Source organism: Canis lupus, chromosome 24, assembly GCF_003254725.2.
Source record: "Canis lupus dingo isolate Sandy chromosome 24, ASM325472v2, whole genome shotgun sequence".
In the NCBI taxonomy this organism is placed as follows: domain Eukaryota; kingdom Metazoa; phylum Chordata; class Mammalia; order Carnivora; family Canidae; genus Canis; species Canis lupus.
The window spans coordinates 37,129,310-37,153,188 of record NC_064266.1 but is presented as its reverse complement, the minus strand read 5'-3'; the positions used below and the strand labels follow the sequence as shown (position 1 = coordinate 37,153,188).

The following is a 23,879-nucleotide window of genomic DNA, read 5'->3' as shown; positions in this document are numbered from 1 at the left end:
CCTGTGAGTTAAGTAACTTGCCCATAATCACTCAACGTGCCATGTTTCTTGGACATTCTATTTCACTGGGTTTGGGGTGAAGCCCTTAAACCTACCTTTCTTATGATGATCTTAATTTATTTTATTTTTTTAAAGATTTTACTTACTTGAGAGCAAGAGTGAGCGAGAGAGCGAGAGACAGCAAGCTAGCAGGGGCACATGAGCGGCGGGGGGGAGCTGCAGAGGGAGAGGGAGGCGCAGACTCCCCGCTGAGAAGGGAGCCTGCCCTGTGGGGCTCCATCCCAGGACCCTGGGATCATGACCAGAGCCAAAGGCAGATGCTTAACCAACTAAATATTTTAAGTAATCTCTATACCCAAAGTGGGGCCCGAACTCACAATCCTAAGATCAAGCGTTGCACGCTCTACTGACTGAGCCAGCCAGGTGCTCCACACCTGCTTTTCTAAAGCACCAGTGGCTGTTTTTGCCCTGAGGCAAGTAAGGAAACACTGAACTTTCTGGAAATGTGCAGACCTACTTTGGAAGTCAATTCTGCTGTTCTTAAGGCTGTCACCCCCTTGTCCACTGCAGCACCCAGAAGGCCCAGGGTCACTCCTGCCCCACAAACAGGCTCCCTCTAGGTCCCAGAGTGCATAAACGCCAGAAGGAAAGCAAGCTGGTGGCACGTGCTGGGCGTTCTTCCCAGTTCACTTTCCTCCCCTTCAGAAGTCCCATTTGCCTCCGACTAGGTTAGTTTGTGCTGGCTCCTAAGTTTCGATAACTGTATCTTTTATCTCTGTCTCCTCCCTCCTGCCCTACCTCTTTCCCTTTGAAAATATTTCAAGACTTTTTCCGTGGCTGTTAAACCATAAGGTAAAGATTCAAGTACCTTTTTTTAAAAAAATGCATTACTTACAAGAAATGATTATATCTCAACAACTGGAATCCAAACAGAACAAAACAAAACTTCAACAAATATGTATTTGTTTTTGGTACTTACTGCTTAGAGCAAAGCCGGGGAGTTTGAGTGGCAGAAAGAATCCACGTCTCTCATTTATTACTGGGCAGCTGTCAAAGGCCCACTGGTGTTATATCCCTGGGTTATGGTTTCTCTGACACTTAAACACTTTACCTCCCCCCATCTAGGTAGATGTCTGGAGTCCTTGAGCATCTCCAGTGCAAGAGTGGATCACATTTTCCAAATGACAAGCACAATTTCTCCCTGAAGGAAACATGTTATCGAGAGAATTGAGGGACTGGAATGTGTAATACAAAACAGATATTCAAGGACGACTGAGTTTTGGGACTCAAGATGAGAAAGAATGACTTTATTGACTATAAAATAAAGTCCACATGCTACAAGTTGGCTTGAACCCACCTTGGGCAACTTTTTTCCCCAAACAGATCTGAGATGAAAAATCTGCCAGCCCTTTCATAGCTGCAGGACCCCAGGGATATGGCGCCGTTTAAATCTGTCTTCTGTGGGACGCCTGGGTGGCTCAGAGGTTGAGCGTCTGGCTTCAGCTCAGGGCGTGATTCCGGGACTTGGGATCGAGTCCTGCATCGAGGTCCCTGCATGGAGCCTGCTTATCCCTCTGCCTGTGTCTCTGCCTCTCTCTCTCTCTCTCTCTCTCATGAATAAATAAAATAAAAAAAATCTAAAAAAAATCTGTCTTCTGTGAGGAGGGGCCGATGCCTCCCCCAGGAAGTTGGGGGGTGTGGGAGGATACACTCTGTTGGCCAGTGTTCCTGTGCTGTGCCTTCGATAGTGGTATCATGTTAGACATAATCGGAACTTAAGTCATTGTCTCTGTTAGGAAATCAAGAATAGTTTAACAAGATGCATATAGCTGTCAGGTTGATATGGAGCAGACCTGTGATAATAGATTTTTACGTCAGCTTGATGGGATGAGGGACGCCCAGAGAGCTGGTAAAACATTATTTCTGAGTGTGTCTGGAGGTTTCTGGAAGAGATGAGGATTTGAATCACAGTGAGTAAAGAAGGCTGCCTTCACCAGTGCAGGTGGGCATCATCCAATCTGTTGAGGGCCTGAACAGAACAGTAAGGCAAAGGAAGGGCAAATCTGTTCTCTGCTTGAGCTGGGACACCCATCTTCTCCTGTCCTCCATCGACTCCCCTGGTTCTCAGGTCTCAGACTCAGACTGAATCACACCACTGGCTTTCCTGGTTCTCCAGCTTACAGAGAGCAGATTGTGGGACTTCCATAACCTCATGCTTCAGTTCCTGTATTAAATCTCCTCGTATATGCGTTTTTATATATCTGATTGGATCTGTTTTCCTAGAGGACCCGAATATATTACCACAGTTTTTGTTTCCCTTCCTACTTGGCCAAATAAAACCACAGTAAACCTTTCCTCATTTGCTTCCTTATTCCTGGAGTGTCCCTTGAATCTTTGGATGCCCTAAACCAACCCCACAAAGTTCTGCTCAGATGCCTCCTCTTCTAAAACATCCTCCCAGATGCTATCATCAGAGGCTGTTTCTCCCAGCACGCCTCTTCCTGTGACAGTCATCCCCACAAACTGCATTCAGAGTGGCTGCCCTCCTGCTCCAGCCTGAAGCTGGGTGTTGGTCCACACACTGGCTCTTCCTTGCCCTTTGAAACCATCTGTTGTATCCGTCTCCAGGCCATGATTCAAGGAGATCCTTCTCAAATGCAAACCTGTGCTGCCACGTTGGTGCCCAACACCTTCCACGGCTCCCATTAGTCTGAGGCTGAAGATAAAAACTCAGCGTGGGCCATGGCGTCCTGCATGGTGTGGCCCCATCTAGCTCTTCAGCTTCATCTTTTTGTTTTGCTTGAAACAAAACTCAAATGCCCTAAAATTCACCCTTTTGAAGTATACAATTTAGGGGGCTTCTGGTTGGCCCAGTCAGTAGAGTGACTCTTGATCTCCGGGTTGTGACTTCAAGCCCCATGCGGAGTTCAGAAATTACTTAAAAATAAAATCTTTTTAAAAAGTATATAATTTAGGGATGCCTGGGTAGTTCAGCAGTTTAGCGCCTGCCTTTGGCCCAGGGCGTGATCCTGGAGTCCGGGGATCAAATCCCACATCAGGCTCCCTGCATGGAGCCTGCTTCTCCCTCTGCCTCTGTCTCTGTCTCTCTCTGTCTTTCATGAATAAATAAATAAAATCTTTAAAAAATAAAAAAGTATACAGTTTAGTGGTTTTTAATATATATATTTGGGGGGAGGGGCAGAGGGAGAGAATTTTTTTAAAGATTTATTTATTTGAGAGAACACACGTGCAGGCAGAGGGAGAGGGAGAAATAGTCTCCCCGCGGAGCAGGAAACCCAATGCAGGCTCAATCCCTGGACCCTGGGATCATGACCTGAGCTGAAAGCAGATACTTAACCGACTGAGCCACCCAGGTGCCACCAGGGTACCACAGCGCTGAGCCACCCAGGTGCTCCTCCCTACTGGCTTTTAATATATAAAGACTTATGCAACAATCAGCACTATTTAATTCCAGAATATTTTCATTACCCATGAAAGAAACCCCATATGTATAGTCGCTCTCCGACCCTGCTCCGTCCATCTTTGCCAGTCCCAAGTAGCCACAAATCTGCTGTCTCTATGGATTTGCCTATTCTGGACATTTCATATAAATGGAATCTTATGTGACCTTTTGTGTCTAGATTCTTTCACTTAGCATCATGTTTTCTAGATTCATCCACATTGTAGCATGTGTCAGTGTACTTCATTCCTTTTCATGGCTGAATAATATTCCATTGTAAGAACAGACCACATTTTGTTTATCCAGTCACCAGTTGACAGACACCCTGGTCACTTCTCCTTTTTTGGCCATTATAAATAATGCTGTTTGTGTTCAAGTTTTTGTGTGAACATATATTTTCCTTTTTTCTTGGCGATATGCCTAGGAGTAGAATTGCTGATTCTGATGGTATCCTATGTTTAGCCTTTGCGAAACCGCCAGACTGTTGTCTATGGCAACTGTACCATTTCACATCCCCCCCAGTACTGTATGAGGATCCAGTGTCCCCATGTCCTCCTCTGGCCTCATCTTGTACCACACTGTCCCTAGCTCTCTGGGCTCTAACCCCATACCCTCTGTTAGCTCTTACACTGGCCCGACTCCCTGTCCCCCAGCAGAAGGAGGGTTTTGAAGATGCCTGCAGTTTTTCTTCTTTTTAAAAAAACTTTTAAAATTTATTTTAGAGAGAGACAACACAAGTGGGAGGGCAGAGGAAGAGAGAGAATCTCAAGCAGACTCCATGCTGAGGGTGAAGCCTAATGTAGGCTTGATCCCAAGACCCCGAGATCATGACCTGAGCCGAAACCAAGAGTCAGATACTTAACCAACTACTGCAGCCCAGGTGCCCCAAAGCCTCTGGTTCTAACCTTATCAGAGCCAACACCTCTTCATCAACCCTGAAATGAAATTCCTCAGTAACGTAACCTACCTACTTATATAAGAAAACAATGTAAATGTAATCATCAAACTGTGTAATAAAGGAGAGTAAAAAGTAATTTATAACAAAATCATCTGTATTATAATGCTGGAAGGCATAGTAAAGTCTCCAGGTGCTTGAGCTTACAGGTAAAAAGATACAGCTTCAAGTGCAGGCGGACCACCCACGTGCTTCAAGCACACGGAGTTTGTTGCCAGAGCTGTTCCTCCAGAAGAGCAACCAAGGAGAATTCCCAAGCAAAGTTCAGTCTTCTCTCAATTTATATGGTCATAGCATTCCAGGGGAGTTCAGTATATATAAAAACGAGGTAGAAAACATTCTGTGTTTGTATGTAAAACAAAGCTGGGCTCCAGGTTGACCTAACTGACCCAGCGAACGTTCCAGACCTCCTCTCACCAGGTGAATTCTCTTTCTGGGCACCCTGTGCTGCTTCTTCACAGCACTGGACACCATTTGTGGTCACATGTTCACGTCTTCTTTTTTATTTTTATTTTTAAAGATTTATTTATTTGAGAGACAAAGAGAGAGAGAGAAAGAGCGAGTGAGCGCAGCAGGGGAAGGGGTAGAATGAGAGGATATCCAAGCAGACTCCCACTGAGCACAGAGCCCAATGGAGAGCTCGACCTCACGACCCATGAGATCAGGACCTGAGCTGAAACCAAGAGACAGATGCCTAACTGAGTGAGCCACTCAGGTGCCCTGTCTTCTTTTTATTGAAGTCCAGGTCCCCCACCAAAGACCCCATGAGGTCTGCATTTGTGACCTTCCCATCTTTGTATTTCTGGCCCTGAAAGTGGTGTCTGGTACTCGGACATTTCCTGAATGAATTCCTGCCTAGAAGCATTCTTGTCACTTCCTCTCTTGTCCTGGGAGTTCTTAGCATACTATGCCAAATTTATCTGTGTCCCTAGTGCTAACGACAGTTCCTTTTTCATATGGAAAATAATGGTCATATATTTAATAAGTGAACAGAAGCAAAATTACCATTGGGCTACCAGTGTCCTCATAAAAGGGCTAAGGACACATTATGACACATGGTTCCACAAATCCTCCAGAAACTGCTGTGCTGGAGAAGCAGTCATACGGCAATACAGCTGTGGTTTCAGCAGAGAACCTTCATTTTAACTGTGTTAACAATGATTTCCACTCTAGCTGCTGTGTAGCAAACTATCCCAAAACTTAGTAGCTTAAAGCAACGATGAGTGGGTCATTTCTCACCGTTCTGTGGGGTAGCAGTCTGGGCAGTAGTCCTGTTGGCCTTCCTGGGCTCACTCGTGGGGCTACAGTCATCTGACAACTTATCTAGGGCTGGAGGGTCTAAGGGGGCCTCACCCATACACCCAGCAGGGGTCTGGCTGTCAGCAGAGGTGCCTTGGTTCCCTTCCCCAGGTATGTCTGGTCTTCTGGGTGGCTACCCCAGGCCTCTTCACTATTTGTGGTCTTGAAACTCCCAGCAAGTGAAATTAAAGGCAGAAAGTGCAGGTTGAAGGCTTGGTTCCAAAGCACTGCTTCCACCTCACTCTGTCAAAGCAAGTCATAGTGCCACCAGATTCAAGTGGGTGGAGACATACGCTTTCAGAAGGAGCCGGATTAGCACACTGCAAAGGGCAATGAACCCAGGGAGGACACTCAGTAGGGGCCCTTACTGTCATGACCTGCCACAGCAACCTCCCTGAAGCATACTCTTCTGGCTCCTGCTTCTGGAATTGGAAGGGTAGTGCTGGCTCCTTATTATTGATGGAGGTTCTCAGGGTCTCCCCCTGGGACTTGCATCTCCTTCTCTGGCCCTGAAGATGGAGGTGCAGAAGGTAGAGGTTGAATGTGTTATTTTCTAGATTTTGTGTCATTTAATTTGGAGAGCGGGACCTCATTTTTGCTTTAAGTCCTGATATTACTATTGTCTCGCTATTTGCCTTGTTTCTTTTCCAACTCAACTGCAATAAAAAATTAAGTTAATGGAGCATTCTGGCTACTGGGTCTGCAGATTTTACTACAGAAGTACCTAAGGGTTGAGAGCACTGATTCTGGTGCAAGACTATTTGAGTGTGAATCCTGGCTCAATTACTTGCTATGGGACCTGTGGAAAGTGACTTCACCTTTCAATGCCTCAGTTTCCTCCTCCGTAACATGGGGATTGTGACACCACGGATGAGGCTATTGGAGGGATGGAGTGAGGTGGGCACTGCAAGCCACTGGAGCAACGCGTGGAACAGCTGGGAAAGTGCCAGATCAGGGCACTTGCACACAGGCCAGGCAGTCTACAGCTTCCGCCATAGATGGTCTTTCTTTTGGGGCAGGGGGTAGGCAGAGGGAGATGGTGGCTTAATTAAAAAGCAGTCTGTAATCTCCCGTAGTATGTCCATGAAACAGCAAAGCCAACATGTGCATGCCTCCTGCTCATAACTGTGTCTCATTTTAGCCCTATTACGAGGTATTTGTGCTTTCGGTATAAATTATAAATCTAAACACATGCAGGGTTTGTTTTTCCCCCAAAGCAGATTCCAACCAGCATGAAACCAGCCAACCCAAATAAATTGTGCACTTAAGTCCATTGTTTCCAGCAACATGTAAACTGTTGGGTTGTAGAGAACTGCTTTGAAGAGGGTTCCCCATTAGTGTTCCGAGCATCAGGGTTCAATTTAGGCAGTGCATATTTGAAGAGTTTACTAGAAGTTTGTGGCAAAGAAAGACACGCATGCTCGGGGAGGGGGGCAAAGGGCTCTTATCAAACTGTACAGGATACACTTAGGCGGTGTTGTCATAAAAGCACGAAATAAAGCAATAGCCCTGAACTCAAGGGGACTCGCAGAATTCCTCAGCTGGGGAAGTCATTCTGGGAATGCAAAGATCGCTTTCAATGTTATGTTTGTAAGGAAATGACAGTCACCAAGTGGAGAATGTCAGGTCCTCGGAGAAACCCTGTGGGCACTCACGTGCAGAGAACTATTTACTTAACTGGAGTTGGTTCTGAAAATATTTGACTCTGGAGGGTCCCAAGGGGAGTGTGGAGGGTGTCTGGGATTTTCTCTCAGGTCGGGACTCGGCCTTTGCTAATCCCCTTAGCTGATAAAGCTCCAGTCTTCGGGGCAGATTCATTCCTCTGCTGAACCAAGGTTTATAGCCCTGGCAGACGCCAGAGCAGGGACCTGTCGTTCTAAAGGTTTCCCCAGCAAAACAGAGCCTTCTTCTATCTGATGAACTGGTAGCTTGTCACAGGAGCAGAGGTGCCTGGAGTGAGGCTGGGTCAAGATGAGTGTGGAGGAGAGGTCTGGGGATGAAGGATCTGGGTATTTATCTCCAGGAAGAACCCAGCAATGTGACATTCTCAGCAGGACTGAGGGTGGACAGAATCGACAGAGGAGGGGAATATTGATGTCACTAGCTCGAGAACGATGGATTTTACCAAGTAGGCTGAGTTTGGGGGTTTGTTCTTTCTGTTAAGTTCACAGGCCCTTTCACCACCCCAGACTTTGTCCCCACCATCTTGTAGGATGCTGGGCATTCATGGTAGCAATGAGTCCAAAAAGCCAGAAGTGAGGCCATCTGGGTCCCAGTCTGGCTTCTCCATGAGAACTGGACAAATGAGGGAATTTAGCCCTTAATTACGGAGCACTTACTCTGCTCTGGGTTACTAAGCATGCAGTGGCACACAGGGCTGTCCTGGTCAGGATGGACCAGGTGGAGAAGAATGAGGAAACAGGCAATCTCAAGGGATGACACAAAGATGATGATGATGATGATAACGGCTATTTAAGAGGAGCCAGGCAAGGTCTGCACACTTTCCACATAATGTCTTGTGCTTGTCAAGTTTAGCAGCATCCATGCGCATCACTTTGGGATCCTGGTAAAATACAGGACCTGGTCTGGGAGGCCTGGGGTCGGATCTGTGACTCCACTAACAAGCTCCAGTCTACTGGTCCCCAGACTGCATGTTAAGCAGGAAGGTATATTTCATCCAATCCTCAGACCATACCACTGAGGCACTATAGGTATTCCCATTTTACAGACAAAAAAAAATGGAGGCCTGGAAAGGATACAGCTGGGACAGATAGGCTAGGACCGGACTCCAGGGTCTGTGAGCTTACACAGCTCTACATGATAAGGCATTGAGGATGGCGCCAAGAGGGGCACCGTGCCCAGAGTAGGGGCTCAGAGAGCTCTGGGAGAATGTGCTTCTTGGTAGGCTGCCAGCAGGTTAAGGGTTAAGGTATTAACCAAGTGAGAGCCAAGCAAGGTGCTGAGAGAAGCCCCAAGGTAGAGAATTCCCAGCTGAGGGGCTAGGGGAACCGGAAGGACAGGCTGTGCACAGTAAGAGCACTAGGGTTGTTTGTTCAGGCGAGGGAGCAAAGCAGGAAAACGGGCAGAGACCAAGGTTCTGCAGGGCATAAAAGCTGCCATTTTGGCTTTACCCTGAGGGCCTGAGAAGGAAGGTTCTCTGGAAAGATCACATAACCTTTCTGTTTACTCATCCTTCCCTGGTGACACCCTTCCTTGGGACATTCCCTTCATTCTCAAAGGTGCTGCCCCACCCAGCACTTACTATCTGGCCTGAAATGAGCATTTGGCACTGTGGGTCTCTGTTTACCCATCTGTCTCCTGCTAGAACATTTCCTCCTTATTCATCTCCATCCCCGAAATGCCCAGCCTGGCCTGTGGGGTGACAGCACCTGCCTTGCTTACACCATGAGGATGCTGTGAGGGGAGCCTGGGTGGAGATGGTAAAAGAGTTTGAAAGTACTGGATATGCTGTACCATTTGGAAGGTGTGTGCTCGTGGAAGCTGGGGCTCGTGGAAGTGGGTTCTGGGGCGATGGGTAGTGAGATCTCCCTGCCAGACCACCTCTTTGCCTAGTGTCCCCCAAATGCCAGTAACTCAGGCACCACTGTGACAACTCTGGCCATATTCATCCCCAAGGGCTCTCCTATACTTAAGATTTTTCTGTAAACTGATTTACTTTTCCCCCCGACTTAACTGTAAGAACTCTCAAACCTGCAAAGAAGTTGAGTGAAGAGCATCAAGAACACCCATATGTCCCTCCCCTAGATCCACCAATTGTCAACATTTTTGCCACAATTGGCTTTCTCCATTTCTCTCCGGATCTACATGTTAAAAAACAGCATGGGCCTATTTTTATCTGAGTTCATTACAAATATTTAAATAAACTTTAAAATTTAGTCTCATTTTATTTTTTTTTTTTTTTTTTTTTTTTTTTTTTTTTAAATTTTTTTTTTTTCTTAATTTTTATTTATTTATGATAGTCACACAGAGAGAGAGAGAGAGAGGCAGAGACACAGGCAGAGGGAGAAGCAGGCTCCATGCACCGGGAACCCGATGTGGGATTCGATCCCTGGTCTCCGGGATCGCGCCCTGGGCCAAAGGCAGGCGCCAAACCGCTGCGCCACCCAGGGATCCCCTCATTTTAGATTTACAAAAAACCTTCAAAGAAAGTACAGGGAACTCTTCTGTACCCTGCCCCTGACTTCCAGCCATCGTTGACATCCTATGTTACTATGGTACATCTGCCATGATCAATGAACCACTATGAATATGTTATTGTTAACTCTACTCCATGTCCTATTAGGATTTTATTCATTCTCCCCTTATCTGGTGGACTTACTTTTAAACTTTAAAATATTAAGAACAGGAAAGTATCAATGGAAAAACCATCATCACTTGCCAGACACCGTCATAACTAGACACTGTTGGTTGCTGAATGATTGAAGCCTGAGGCCTGCTTTCTCTTTGTTAAACAGATTAGTAAATGCTGTAAAGGTGGTCAAATCAGATGGGTATAAAGCTGAGACTTCCTCACAGGCCAAATGGGATTGAAAGAGCAGTGCATCGGGAATATGAGGGCTTTCCACCGGGAGGTTCAGCATTGTGTTGGGCCCAGTCTGTGCAGCTCCTAAAGTCGCCTTGGGCACTGACCCTGTGTAAACTCTGGGCACGGTCTCTCTCTGCCACATGTTCTGACAACTGGACACCCCACATCTGAGACAGCGTGGCTCCAAACCTGGAGCTTCCTTCCACGCTGGAGGATGTCACTTGTCTTCTCGCTCCCCTAGCTCAGTTCCGGAAGCCAACAGGCATGCAACATGTGAAGAATCCCATCAATAGCACAGGAGGGGCACCTTGCATGGAACACAAGGTTGAGTGCCCATTGTGTCTCTTGTGTCATCAGTGATGGGGGAGCAGACAATCTAAACTGTTCAGTAAGCCCTTTCTCTCTGTGAGGCCTGAACTTGTTCATACTCAACCCTGGCAAGCATTTCAAAATGGTTTTCATGTTTTAAGTTAGAGTAGGTGACACGGTTTCCTGAAATCAAGTCAGCACTTTATAAAACTTTCCTTTCTGATATGTATCTACTGTCCTCATTTCCAGGAGACCTAAGCTCCCGACAGAGTCACCAGGACCACTCTCCTGCTCTTGAGGGATTTCATTCTGTGACAAGTCCCTGCTGGCTCAGGGGTCCCACATCTGAGTGGAGGTGATCACACTTGAGTGTCTGTAGAATTTCTGGGTTTTCCCTTCAGCATGACTGTTGATTTCTCAGTGGACATATTGTAGAATTCTTTGAATTAGTCTAAGCAGGTGCATGCTTGGATGAAAGTTTCTCCACACCTGGGTGCAGAGGAGGAAGCTGCTTAGGACACAGGCAATAGATGAATCCATTTTCATTTTTCAAAATGAAACTGTTACAGGGAAGAGCACCATCCTTAAACTGTTTTGCCCTTCTTCCCAGAGGTAATGGCCCAGTTTGGTTTAAATCCTTTAAGACTTTTCAGGCTTGATACATGTGTCCATAGTATCTCATTCTTTTTGTGTGTACGAAGCAGGGGGTGGGGGGTTTACACAGTCAGGATTATGCCAAATGTATCATCCTGACCCCCTTTTCACTCAGTAATATGTCTTGGGAGACTGACTTCTTCTTTTTTTTTTGGAGACTGACTTCTCTTGTTACCTACCAACTTAGCTCATTCTTGTTAAGCTGCTGTCCACTGAGCCACAGCATGACTCTTCCGCATTCTGTGTGATTGTTTTTTGATGGATGTTTACATTATTTTCAATTGTTTCCTATGATAAACTTTTTTTTTTTTTTTTTAAGCAGACCTGTATGTGCAAGCCTCCTTGGGCACAGGCATAAGTTATGTTCTGGGTGGCGGGCATATATACTCATTTCTGGTTTTCAAAGGTTTTGCCAAATTACCCTTCAGAGTATACACATACACATACACATACTCTGTGTGTTTGTGGGGAGGAGTGTCAGTTACTATTCTTTGGGGCTGCTTATTTCTGGTTTCTTGTCTCCAGTGGCTGTAGGGTGGAAGGGAGCCAAGGAGAGGGAGAGAGAAATTCATCTTTAGGTGTTACAGGCTGGTTGGTTCCATGGAGCCAGGCCTCTCTGCGGTGGTGGTCAATGAGGGCTTTGTTCGTGGGTCCATCCCTGAGCAGAATCTGAAAGCTGCTGTGCCAAGGTGACGAAGGGAGCCCTTCATGTGTCATGCCTAGGCCCCACCCCCTGACTGAGACACATCAAGTCTGTAGGAGTCATACATACAAATGTAGCAGGGGCAGCGGGGGTTGGGGGAAGAGCCTGAAAAAATTAGGTTGGAAATCAAGGAAAAAAGGCAGTAAAAAAAGCTGAACGCTAACTCTAAAGACGTAAAGGGAAGATGCCAAGCTAATTCACATCCCAAGAGAAGTGGGAGGTGCAGAGGGGACGATGGGGCTGAAGGAAACCAGGACCACAGGATGGGGTGTGTGGAGCATCAGATCCGGGCAGACAGAGGGGGACACATTGGGGAGAGGGAAGAAAGGAGGAGAAGGAGGAGGAGTGAGGAGAGGACATGAAAGTGGCAAGGTAAGAAGAGGCGGAGGCAGAGGAGAGAGGGCGAGGCTGTGTCCCTGTCTGTTTGTGATTAGCACACAGCCCGGCGCAGAATGGAGTAAACAGAAACTTCCAGGCGTCCCCACACCCCCCTCTGAGGCGAAGCAGAAATCAGATGCTCCGTGATTAATCGTAGAGAGTTCAGGACACAACCACAAGCGCTGTGCGGACTTGAAATTAGCTGCCTTTTCCCGTCCCATTGCCAAGATGGGAGTGGGGGGTGGGACGTGAAGCGGTGGGGGCCCCGCCTGCTGGGGGCCAGCATGGAACTCTCCCTGGCAGAGCTCAGTGACACTGACGGGCAATCGGCCGCGGCCAGAGCAGCAGGCAGCATCCGGGGAGAGCAACGGGCCGGCCGGCGGGGGGCCCCAAGCAGGCTTCCTGGAACCCCGGCTCCACAGCTGCCTGCGCCCTGACACAGGCCAGATAACAGCCGGGTTGCGCTATCAGAGCCCCGCAGTGCGCTGTCCCCGCCCGTCCCTCGGCTCCGCAAGGAAGACTGGGGGACAGTGGGCTCCTTGGAAGCAACCTCCGGAGAGAGTGGCTAGTCGGGAAGGGCTTCCCGGAGTCTGAGCTCAACTCTTGCAGTGGATGGGAGTCGACGCTCACCTCGGCGCCAGAGAAAGCCAGGCTGCCTGCAGGAGGACGTGTGACCCAGCCTGAATGCCCATACCTACTAGATGGTGAGTGAGGCTGGCGTGTGGACCAGACGCTAGAGGGAGGTGAGGGGTGAGGAGGACAGCACTTGCTCACACTCTACTCTGGAACTCCACCAGAGAAGGGAGCCTGAGAGGAGGCAGGATGGGCTTGCTGTGTGGCTTTGGGCAAGTTCTCTCCCCTTCCTGGGCCTCCATCTGTCCATCTCTGAAATTGAGTGGTTGGAATAGTTAATCTTTAAGGAGCTTTTACTATGACTGTGTTTCTTGAGTACCTGCCATATGCCAGGCACTGTGCTAGGCATTTATGAAGCTCTGATAGCTCATGGATACCCACAAGCCTCCCATGGGGCAAGTATTATTACCCTCCTGGTACACTGAACAGAGGCTCAGAGAAGTCAAGTAACTTGCCCAAGGTCACACAGCTGACCAGTAGCAGAGGTCAGCATCAGATCTTGGTCTTTCTGACTTGACTTGCACTGAATTCTCCACTTCCAGTAGTCTGTATTCTGTTCTATGATTCTGTGATCTCCCCATGAATGAGGGGTCCAGGAGGAGAGAGTGTCAAAGGGAGGATTACCTGTAGGAGGCAGGTAGAGAGGTCAGGACAGAGGCAGCCCCGGGGTGAGCAGCCTTCACCTCTGGACCGGTGGGGGCACGCATCGTGGGCAGGGGCTCCCGACTGGAAAGAAGAGTGCCCGATGCTGTGTGTTGTGCGGGCCACGCTGCTATAGGAGGCTCCTGGAGGTGGGAGAAGAGGGTTAACATCAGGCAGGGGTGGAGAAAGCTGGGCGTGGGACGAGTGGCACATGCCTCCACTAGGTTTTGTTCCAATTTTATTTTCTTTTCCAAAAATCTGTTTCAAATCATTTTGGGCCCCCACTGCTCCTCTGGACGAAACAGAATTGTGAAACACATACAGAGCTTTCCACACGCCTCCCTTGGGAGGGATCACGTATTAATATTATCAGAGGCTATTTACATATACATCCCCACAGCTGTGGCAGCAGCAGCCAGAGAGATATGATGCAGATCAAGTCAGTGAGTGTCTCCCTAGCACTAAGGAGGAGGATGCCCATTACATCCAAGAGCCTGAGAAAATGAGAGCAGGGCAAGGCAGGTGGGAAATCTCTTGGGGCCAGGCATCTGGGCAGAGTTGGAGATCCCAGCACCCAGATGCAGCCTCCTCTTTTTTCTCCTCTTGGAAAATTCTACCCTGCAGCAGCTCTGTTCTGACTCAGACCTCCCTTCCTTTTGGGGATTGACTCAGGCCCTCTGCCTTGGGCTCAAGTAGAGACCTTGAGTGGGGGTCCCGGGCAATACCCCCAGTCCCAGGCACACCAGGATGACTGGTCATCCCACTCACTTCTATTCTTGATTTTTCTTGTAACCTTGAACAAGACACCTCCCCTCTTTAGGCCTCTGTTTCCTCATCTATAAAACAAAGGGATTATTTTAGGAAATCTCTCAAATCTCTTTGCAACTCTAAAATTCTGTGAGTCTGGTTGGAGGGCACTTAAGTTCTCAACAAGCTGACAGAAGATGAAGGTCTCCCACAAGCCTGCCCCCAGGGAGGGTGCTGGAGGAGGTGGCAGGAAGGTAGGCTTGAAGAAGGGACTGATGACCTGCAGTGCCTTGTTACGGACACTGCGAGCTTCTGAGGAGCTGAATGGATTGCCTTCATGGGGAGTGACTGAACCCAGATGCGTGCTGGCTGTAAGCCCTTACCTTCTCTGCATCAGCTCAGCACTGCTCCAGGGTCCCCCAGTTCTCTCTAGGGAGCAGCAAAGGGGTGTCCCACATGTGCCCCCAAACTGGGCTCTTGCTCTGCTTGTCCTCCCTTGCAACTCTCAAAGCCCCCGCCCTTTCAGTGCCCGAGCTGCTCTGGGTTCTGGGTAGAGGGAGGGACTAACTTCCTCCCCACCTTGTGACCCTCTTGGCCACGTGGTCCCTACACAGTGGTGTGCTGGAGCCAGCTTGTACCAGCTCTTGAAAGCCAATGGTCAGATTTTCGGAAATTTGGTGAACTGTTGCTACACAGAGAAACTATTAAAAATTAAATTTCACAGACCTGCAATGAAATAAATGGTGTTATAAAGGTAACAAGTACTCACTGCTCATCACTTTCCATGTCTGAAAGGACATTTGCTGCTCTGTGGGCTCCTGAGGTTACTTTCGTCCGCATTGTCTGTCTGGTGGAAGCTCTGGCAGTGAGCTGTTACACATCTCTTCCCAAGTCCGCATATAGTGGCTTCAGGTTGGTGGCCTGAGAAATCGGCCACAATGGGAGTCGTTACACCGTGGGAACTGGTAACGGTCCAACTCAGGGCTCAGTTTAATGTTGTGCTGATCATCTAGATTGAAGGAAGGAGACAGGAAAAGTTAATGATGCAGAGAGAGTGCCATCTCGCCTCTGTGGCTGTTACATTGTCAATAGCACCAAAATGAAGGCACTTGCTCACTTCATGGATACACTTCATTGTATCACTTTTGTCTGACTCCTTAAACCAAAGAAAATACCAACCAGCCTTGAACTACCCTCACTCATCACTTGGAAGTGTAGTGTAGGCTGACTACAGACACAAAGGTTGGGGGCAAAAATCAACAAACCCCTTCTGTGTGACTCAGTTGAATATATGAAACTTAGAAAAGGGGGTACTGCAAATTTTATTTTTATTTGTAAACCATGTGATGCACATTCTTTATTTCAGTACCATCCATAATAAACCTAAGTGTGGGGGCAGCCCCGGTGGCTCAGCGGTTTAGCGCTGCCTTCAGCCCAAGGCATGATCCTGGAGACCTGGGATCGAGTCTCACGTCAGGCTCCCTTCCCTGCATGAAGCCTGCTTCTCCCTCTGCCTGCGTCTCTGCCTCTTTCTCTCTCAATGTGTCTCTCATGAATAAAATAAAATCTAAAAAAAAAAAAAAACCTAGGTGTGTGTCTATGTGTATGTACACATGTGTACGTGCATAGATTTGTTTATGTACACACCGTGTGCACATGCATGCACACATGCACACACAGAATGTTATCTTCCCTGGAGCACCAATTGCTAGCCTTTACCAGCATACTACTGGCCCCACAGCACCTATGCTTGTGCCCAGGGTCTCAGAAATCCTGGCATGGACCATCCTCAGCCCTTACCCAAAGGGAGTCAAACTCCAGGCACAGCCTGGACACAAATACCTCAGCTTCCTCCTCTTGCCTAAAATGTACCAACAGCCCAACTCCTTACTCCTGTTCTGAGCATTGGAAGGGAAGCAGAGACTGGGTTGGGTAGGCGGTGTCGTCTGCACAGGCCACATCTGGGACCCAGCGCAGGCGGCGGCGGCCCTGGGCTCCTCACTGCATTCACTGGCTCTGCGTGTAGGGGCATTGCTGGCGATCCATCAGGGGCAGCTCCCTGTTAATTCCATCTGCTTACAGGCTTGCTCCCGCCGTACTTCATTTTCATGTGCAAAGCATGATTCTCTAATAGAAACGGCATCTTGGAACAAGTAGAAGGAACAGCTAAGCCAAACCTATAGGAAAGTTAAGACAACTTTCTATTTTTAGAAACCCTGGGAGCCAGGTGGGCCCTTTCCAGTTCTCCCAAGCCAGCGAGCAGGAGAGGAAAGTATTTCTCATTCCTGAGTTCCGTCTCTTACAGTCGAGGCCGAGGAGGAGGCCCAGGTGGGGACGCTGGCTAAGAGAAGCTCAGCTATGATGGCAAGAGTGGAGCCAGGCTCACAGCAATTTTCAAAATAATTTAAAATGGGTTTTATAATTATTTTATTCTGTGCACTTGGAAGGGCAATCCTGAGTTTTGGTGTCAGTGGCTCCCACTCTAGGCAGCCACGTTAAGTCAGGTGTCTATTCTTCCAGACTATTCATTCACTCATTTTCACACCTTCCTTTTATGTAATTTTAATTTTTTTTAAATATTTTATTTATTCATTCATGATAGACATAGAGAGAGAAAGAGGCAGAGACACAGGCAGAGGGAGAAGTGGGCTCCATGGAAGGAGCCCGACGTGGGACTCGATCCCGGGACTCCAGGATTGCGCCCTGGGCCAAAGGCAGGTGCTAAACCGGTGAGCCACCCAGGGATCCCCGTAATTTTAATTTTCAAAACTGGGATTACTCTATACATCCTATACATTTTATTCTGCATCTTCCTGTTTCCACTTCACAATATATCCTGGGTGTTCATCTGCATGGAGACCTAAAACATTCCTTTCAATGCCTGCCTATCAGAAATCCCAGGAGGCTGGAAGAAGGGACCTATTTTGGTAACCATATCTCTACTTTCTAACCAGGTCTCAAACTTTTCTGACCCCGAAACATACAGGTAGAACCCAGCTGCTTCCACTTTTCAGTAAAAAGAAATTCTATTGGCTTTCCCTTCAACCTGTATCTGGAAGCTGACGGCTTCCTGTCACCTCCCCTGCCTTCAGCCTGGTCCAATAGGCCATTTCTCTCTGGGCTATTATAGTTGTCTCTCCACTGCTTCTCTTTTGTCTCTGACAGTCTGTTCTCTATCTGTAGCCAGCAGGGTCCTGTTAAAATAAAATCAGATCCTGTCCTACCTCTGTTCAGAACACTCTCCTGCCCTCAGTCCTGGGCCCACCTCATCCAGAGGCCAAGTCCTGACCATGCCTGTAAGGCCTTGTAGGTCTTGGACCTCATCTCCCCTGCTCTCCCCCTTGCCACACTGACTGTTCTCAATTGTGCCAGGCACAGTCCTGCCTCAGGACCTTTGTACTTGCTTTCCTCTCTGCCTGGGACACTCATTCTCCAGATCTCCACACAGCTCCTCCTTTACCACTTACCACCATCGAGCATAGTATATATTTTTATTTTCTTAGATGTCCCCTACTGGCATAGGAGTTTCCTGAGGGTACAGATTTTTTTTTTTTTGGCCTTTTTTGTGCAGTGTTATATTCCATAGTAGGCACCCAATAAACTTGTGGAAATACCTGCTTTGCTATGTTGAGTGACAAGACCTTCTGGGAAAACCAGGAATTAGGGTCTCCAGGAATGTGGCTAGAGAGCCACATACTACATTTCACTTTTGAATACCACATTTTAATAGCCTCTGTCAACTCACACTGTGGCTGTTAATTTGCATAACAATCAGAGTCACTGTAGCCATACATCATCAGATGCACTGTCAAACAACCCAGGCACAGATTCTGGACTCCTCACATGGCTCCTGCACTCACCTGTCTCATCTGTCTCAGGCTTTGAGGGCCCTGTAAACAACATCATCTCCCACATCTGATTTCAGATACACTGGGAGTCAGAGAGGTTATGGGGACTTTGTTTTTTTTTTAAGATTTTATTTATTCATGAAAGATGCAGAGAGAGAGAGGCAGAGACACAGGCAGAGGGAGAAGCAGGCTCCATGCAGGGAGCCAGATGTGGGACTCGATCCTGGGACTCCAGGATCACGCCCTGGGTCGAAAGCAGACACTCAACCACTGAGCTACCCAGGCATCCTGGGGACTCTGCTATAGGATTCTGTTGTAGCCAGGTGGCTGCTACTGTGTTGTCCCTTGAACTGAACCTGCCACCCCCGCTCCACCCGTTCCTCTGAGGAGAATGCCCAGCACTGCCTTCCAAATGAGTAAGGGAAGAAGACCCTACAGATGGGAGCATGTGGAGGAGGGCATACATGTGCTCTCCAAATGCACCACTGGATGCCCCCTTCCCCTTCACCAGGGACCAGACAGTCCTATGCCTGATTAATAGCAGACGGAATGGCCAAAGGCCTTATGCACTTGCCCGGAAACCTCCATTATATCCCTGGTCCCCAAATCCTAGTCAAGAAAGCCTTCCTCCATACTCAAAAAATCAATCTTAGGTGGAAATGAATGAATCATCACCTCTTTAGGACACAGTGAAAGAGGCTCCTGAACTGCCCTGCCCTATTCACCCTTCCACCCAGCAGTCTAACTATATTTATAAAATAAAACCCCCCATATAGCCACCACCCAGTCTGGGAACTAGAACTTTGACAACAATCTATACCTACTTACATGTTCTTTCCCACCATAGTAGCTAAGATCTTGAATTTTGCGTTAATCTTTTTATGGCTTTTTATTTATTCTTAGGTTTTTTTTGAGGGGGGGAGGGGATAGGGAGAGAGAATATCAAGTGAGCTCCATGCACAGCACAGAGCCTGACACCGGGCTCTATCCCCGGACCCTGAGATCATGACCTGAGACAGAATCAAGAGCTGGATGCTTAACCGATGTGAGCCTTTACATGGCTTTTTAAAAAACCGTGGTAAAAGATACATAAAACTTACCATTTTACCCATTTTTCAAGTATACAATTTGGTGACATCAAGTACATTCTCAATGTCATATAACCATTTTCACCATCCATTTACAGAACTGTCATCATTCTGACTTCCCTTATTTTATTTTTTTATTTTTTTATTTATTTTTATTTTTATTTATTTATGATAGTCACAGAGAGAGAGAGAGAGGCAGAGACATAGGCAGAGGGAGAAGCAGGCTCCATGCACCGGGAGCCTGATGTGGGATTCGATCCCGGGTCTCCAGGATCGTGCCCTGGGCCAAAGGCAGGCGCCAAACCGCTGCGCCACCCAGGGATCCCTGACTTCCCTTATTTTAAACAAAATAGTGTCACTTATATATTTATGCCCAAACAATAGATTACGGACTTTTGCTTTTCTTTTTGAACTTTATAAAAAGATATATTGTTGTCTTGTGTCACTGTTTTCATAAACCAGAGTTTCAAAATTTGTCACTAAAATTTATCCACGTGGTTGCCCCTGGCTCCTTGCCTCTTCACTTCCCACCGCTGTATGCTATCACGTGGCATACCATGACTGGTTTCCCTTGTCTACCGGCAACTGGGTTGTTTTCCACCGTGTGCCTGCTATCAGAAGACGGTACTGCTCTGAGCATCCTTGCACCTGTCCCAGGGCACACATGTTGGCACGTGTCTCACGGGTATACCCAGATGCAGAACTGCTGGGCTGCAGGGAATATGAAATGATGCACCCAACTATTTTCCACTGTGGCTCTGCCAAGTCACACGCGCCCTCGACCATGCAGCATTTGTCTGATGGCTTACTTTTTGCCACTTGAATGAGTGGAATTTCCCCTGGATCTTCACCACCACCACCACGGACAGGCTTGGTGGCTATTAACTGTGTATCTCCAGGTCTAAAAATAGCCAAAAGCCTTGAATGGACCACAGGTTTGTGATGTCCCCCATCTTTGTGGTAGAGCTGCTCCTGAAGGGAACGGAGCCTGAAAGCAACACTACAGGAAGGAAAATGTGGAGAAGGGATTCGAGACCTTGCCCTTCCCTCCACCTGCCTTTACTTATTCTGGTACTTTTTTTTTTTTAAGATTTTATTTGAGAAAGGGAAAGAACACGAGTGAGGGGGAGGGGCAGACCCACCACTGAGTCCCCGATGTGGGACTCGATCCCAGGACCCTGGGATCGTGACCTGAACAGAAGGCAAATGCCCAACCCATTGAGCCACCTGGGGGCGCCTATTTAGTCTGGTTCTCATCATGTGTGGGAAACGGAATGAGGAGGATAGGGACAAATCCTCACTCAGGTACTATTGCTCACTCTACCTGTATTGCTGTTAATCCATTCAACCTCTCAGATCCCACAAATGGAGGTGCCCTCATAGGCCCCACTTCACAGATAATGGAAACTGAGGAGCAGAGAGATTAAGTAACTTTTTTTTTTTTTTTTAAATCTTATGTATTTATTTGAGAGAGCGAGAGAGACCATATGTGAGGTGGGAGACGCAGAGGCAGGAGGAGAAAATCTGAAGCAAACTCCACACTGAGCACTGAGCTGAACACGGGGCTGGATCCCACCACCACGAGATCATGACCTGAGCCAAAACCAAGAGCTGGATGCTTAACTGACTGAGCCACCCAGGTGCCCTGAGGGGTTAAGTAATTTGCCTAAAATCCCACAGGCAGTAAATGGTGGATGGTTTGAATCCGGTTTGTCTGGCTTCCTCCACAGGTTATGCCACTCTTTGCAGAGCCTGGAAGCGAAATGGCACAACTTCTTCAATCCTACAGACTTGGATTCATGTCCTAGATCCCCTACTACCATGCTGTGTGTGACTCTGGGCAAGTTACTTCAGCCTCTCTGCACCTCTAAAATTGCAAGAGCTCTCTTTTCTAGAAGTTTCATTAGATATTATTTCTTATGCCTTACTGTTTCTTGTTGGGTTGTATGCCTATTCCTCAAATTTTCCTGGAATATGCTTATTGGCTTATACCTGCCAGGGCTCATCCCTGGGGCTGAGAGATGAATTTCCCCCAAACCAGTGTCTGTGGATCAGGGAAGGCACAGGGTATCCCAAAGCCAATGGCTGTTTCTAGGAGGGAAGTGGTGCTGGGCAACGAGAGAGCAAAATGTCCACCCCAGGCTCAGCTGCTTTAGGTCACTGACCTCTGTGACCATACTATTGCAAAAAAGGCCAACCTGGCTGAGTGGTACCTCCACGGGCTGCCTCTGGCCTCGCCTGTGTGAGGTGGACGGTTGTGCGCGGGCAGTTGCACACAGCATGTCTGGAATACCTATTCCAAAGGGTAATTCCCAGGGATAAAGCGTGTTTATACTTTTTTGGGGGAAAAATTCCATTTCTGTTGCCAATTAGTTCTGCTTGAGAACAGCTTTTCTCAACACCAACACATTGGCCGCCCAGCCTTGAGTTCTGTTGATTAGCTCCAAAGAGGGGAAAAAAGTAATTTCTTTCTTTCCTTCCTCCACCCCCAACCGTGAAACCCGGCTGTTCGTGATGAAAGGGGTCCTGTGGATCGTTTAGTTTTCCTTGTCATGACTCCAGGAAAGGCTATAAAAATAATCAGTGGGCCCCGCTGGCCGTAATTGACTGTAGAGAGAAGTTGGCTACCACAGCGTCTGAGTTATCAGAATCTGTTGCAGACGCAGGAGGTTTCAGTCAAGCTCCTCTGATTACACCTGCTCCCCCCGAGGCCAGTGAGGGCCGGGAAGTGCTGGAGGTTGTCTGTGAGCTTCTCTTCTTTCCCAGGTTCTGGGGAGTTCCTGGCAGAGGGACCCCGGCCAGAGGGAGAAGCTGGGAGGCCTTGCTGCAGGGTGGTTCTGACATGCTATGCCTGCATCAAGCCCCAGCTCCATCGTGTATAGCCATGAGCCTTGCACCAGGGACTTGACCCCTGGGTGCCTCTGTTTCCTCATTTTAAAGTGATGATAATGGTCCCTCCTCCTGGGACTGATGTAGGATCAAATGAGTTAATGCACGTGGGAGAGGCTCAAATCCTTCATAAATGTCAGCTTTTATTACTCAAAACCCTCCCGCTCTTCCCCCCCTTGACACCTGAGTCGTATGTGGTTGTGCCAAAGTACCTCAACCTAGTCCCCTGCTGATGGACGTGAGGTTGGTTCCAATCTTTTGTGACAGCAAATAATGCTGTACTGAATAGCCTGTGGCTCTGTGTGCCCGGCCCTCTCCTAAGGTATGTGACCCCCACGATAACCTTGGCTCTGGACTTTCCTTCCTGGGGCCTGGAGAATGAGAGATGTGTGGGTGAAGGGCCAGTCCTGGCCTGGCATGCAGACAGGCCTGTGGGAAGGCGGGGTCAGGCCCTCCCAAGCCAGGCAGGACAGATTCCTCCCGTGTCCCTCAGGGGAGTAAGGCGCCAAGCGGTGAGTTTCAAAAGATTGGGGCTGGGGCCATCCTGCTCCCAGGTTCCTCGCAAATGCCCTTAGGTGGTCTGGAGAAAGGGGATCTGTGCCATGCAGGTTTGGCCCATCCTCTGTCATGCTCTTCCTCCAAGAAACCTCCTGGGGATCTGGACTCCAACAACCTTGGCTGTCTCTGCACGTATTTAGCACCAATGGTATCTAGCACCCTTTTGGGAGCAAAATGTGCGGTGACCGAGAATCTTAGATGTGAAAGGCAGCTGGATTTGGTCCTAATTTCTTAATACGCCCATCCATGTAACCCCCTGCCCTTCTGTGTCCTCCTTTGTTTAGGAGAGATAATGATCCTAGGGATGGCAACAACTCAGGAAGGTCTTGGAGGTCGCAGTGATTGTTTACCCGCTTGTAACACTAAGGAGTGTCTGACACTATGTCAGCCATGGGAAATACAAGCCTGTGTTAGCAACGCCTTGGTCTGGGAGGGCCTGGGTCTCACCACACTGGGTTGTGGGTCCTTGCAGGCAGAATGTCTCATCTGGAAGCAGAGTACAAAGGGAATCTAAACTCACTGTGTGGCCTTGAGCAAGTTGGGCCTTGGCCCTCTGAACGGAGTTTTCTATCAAAAATGGGGTTCTGATGACATTACCTAACGGATGTGTCGCAACAACTGAGAGGCAAAGCACACAATGCTCAGCAGTGCTAACAGTTGTAAACAGCCTTCCAGAAACCGGCACGGCATTGTGCACACTGTTGGTGCTTAGTGAATACAAATGAACTGAGCAACAGAGTCAAGTCTGCTTGTTATAAAGTGGGGTCTGGGAGAGGCATAGTTAGAGGAACTCATTTCTCATGTTGCTGACCCCGTCAGAACAAAGGGAAGAGCCCCACAGGACCGTACCTGAAGTTGTGACATCTGTTATTCTTAACTCTGTGAGCTGAAGGACCAGGCATCAGGCATCATCACCCCCATTTTACAAACCAGAATCCAGGCCCCAGAGAAAGGGGAGCTTCACCGGCTCCCCACGACATGCACACAGCAGCACTCACTTGTCCTGTCTCTCTGTGCAGTGGTCTTCACCCTGACCCTCAGCCTCACACAGGAAATGGACCTCGGGGGCAAGATACAGTGTCCCTCTGTGGCCGGAGCCCTTGTACATTTCTGACATTTTTGTGTCCTGGGACAAAGGGTGAACAAACTCACATGAACTGTTCTTGTTTC

At 48.2% G+C, this 23,879-nt stretch overlaps 1 protein-coding gene and 1 long non-coding RNA gene across 9 annotated transcripts in view; one reads left to right on the top strand and one right to left on the bottom strand.

The window, feature by feature from the left end:
* Positions 1–23,879, bottom strand: part of LOC112674117 (uncharacterized) — a 41,579-nt gene that overhangs the window by 14,159 nt on the left and 3,541 nt on the right. The window contains exons 2-4 of one of the 2 annotated variants that reach the window (XR_007405381.1): positions 15,096–15,335; positions 14,348–14,415; positions 13,562–13,722 (exon numbers count right to left, since the gene is read on the bottom strand). This is a non-coding gene — a long non-coding RNA (uncharacterized LOC112674117). The remainder of the gene's footprint in view (positions 1–13,561; positions 13,723–14,347; positions 14,416–15,095; positions 15,336–23,879) is intronic. The other variant, XR_004808978.2, reaches the window with a different exon arrangement.
* The window catches only part of RIPOR3 (RIPOR family member 3), a 76,233-nt gene continuing 64,627 nt past the window's right edge, over positions 12,274–23,879 (top strand). For 6 of the 7 annotated variants that reach the window (XM_025470396.3, XM_025470397.3, XM_025470392.3 and 3 more), the window contains exon 1: positions 12,274–13,008. The gene's annotated coding sequence lies outside the window, so the exon portion shown is untranslated. The remainder of the gene's footprint in view (positions 13,009–23,879) is intronic. The other variant, XM_049100154.1, reaches the window with a different exon arrangement.